The sequence below is a fragment of the Echinops telfairi genome, unplaced genomic scaffold (assembly GCF_000313985.2).
Source record: "Echinops telfairi isolate 266 unplaced genomic scaffold, ASM31398v2 ScPeMD7_31;HRSCAF=116, whole genome shotgun sequence".
NCBI lineage: Eukaryota > Metazoa > Chordata > Mammalia > Afrosoricida > Tenrecidae > Echinops > Echinops telfairi.
Genome location: NW_022103928.1, coordinates 34,653,683 through 34,655,483, shown reverse-complemented (window position 1 = coordinate 34,655,483; position 1,801 = coordinate 34,653,683).

Genomic DNA, 1,801 nt, shown 5'->3' with positions numbered 1-1,801 from the left:
CTACGGGGTGGGCTGTCAGCAGTTCAAACCTACAAGGGCTTTGTGGGAGAAAAATGAGGCTTTTTTCTCCCTGAAAGATTTGCTGTCTCAGAACCCCATCAGCGCAGTTCTATTGGGTCATTAGGAATCCAAATGGACTCTGTGGCTGTGAGTTTGAGCTTTTATTTTAGCTTAAATGAAGTAACCATTCTCTCTCTCTTTCTCCTTCAGCTTAAAAGTTGGGTTAATTCTCTTAACTGTCTATTTAAGGGGTATGTATATATTCTGACTGCTGTGAATAACTTTCTTCTTCTTCTGATTGTCGCTGCTATCAATGCTTATTAAATCATTATCTTCTTGGAACTTCTAGCTCAGAAGCAGATTCAATAGAGGGTAGTTAAGGAAGATACTTGACAAGTATCCCTTTTCTTTTACCATTGTCCTTTCCAGAGGAGAATGCCCTTTCTACTTAATCCCTCTCACCGCGGCCACCCATCTGTCTTCTCTTATGCAACCTTCCCATCACACACAGGTATGTACACATGCACACCACTCTGGGTGACAGCTGACTCTGTGCTTCTACAATCGTCTCTATCATGCTGTACCATTTTACTACTCTCAAAGGAAAGTGTGAGTTGCTGGGGAGCAAGGTCGTCCTCTTTTCTTCTTGTGTCCCTGGTTTCTGGCGTGAACCACATGCACAGCCATGTTGTGTTGAAAGAAAAGAATTGTGATACTCTCACTAAGCAGTTACCTGCTCTTTGTTCTCTGAGGCCTATGCAAAGCTAAGCAATTCTCATGTGTGTGCCTAGATGTATAGGTACTAGGACTTGATTGGTGGGGAGAGATGGATACAGTGGAGAAACAGAAGGAAAAGAGAGGTGACATGAGCGTGCTCCCCCAAAACCCCAACTGAAAAAAGTAGTTACCTACTCCCAGGGTCCATTTCAGCTCACTGGTATCGGCCATTTGGAATCAGAAAACCATATGATTTAGTCTGCCAGGAATGATACCATCAAGAGGCACAGTGTGGCACTTACTGTCAAAAAGGACACTACAATATCAACCTTGAAGTACAATGCTGTCTATGTTAGGATTGTCCCCTTCCACCTCCAAGGAAATCCAATCAACACAGCTTTTCTTCTAATTTACACACCAACACCAAGCTAGTGATGAAGTTGAAGAATTCTATCAATGATTTCTGACAGAAATTGATCAAACTGCAATTAAAGTGCATTGATAATGACAGGCAATTGGAATACAAAAGTTGGAAATAAAGAAGGAGGAACAGTAGTTGGAAAATTTAGGCTTGGTGATAGAAACGAAGCTGGAGATCAAATGATGGAGTTTTGCAAGACCAACAACTTGTTAATAGCAAATAACTCTTTTCAACAACACAAAAAGTGACTATAGTTATCGATTTCTCCAGATGGAAGACACAGAAATCTAATTGACTGCATCCACTGGAAGACAAGATGGAGAAGCTCAATATTAACAGCTGAAATCAGGGCAGGGACTGACTGTGGAACAGAGCATCACTTCCTCATATGTAAGTTCAGATAAAAGCCAAAGAAAATTAAAATAAGTCCACTAGAGCCAAAATACAATCTTGAGTCTATCCCAACTGAATTTTGGGAACATCTCAAGAACAGATTTGACAAATTGAACACTCATGATAGAAGATCTAATGAGCTATGGGAGGACATTAAGAACATCATTCATGAAGAAACCAAAAGTTCGGACCACAGAAAAGTGGGTGAAAGGAGACGTCGGACAGGGCAAGATATGACAAAATAATAATTTATAAATTATCCAGGGCTCA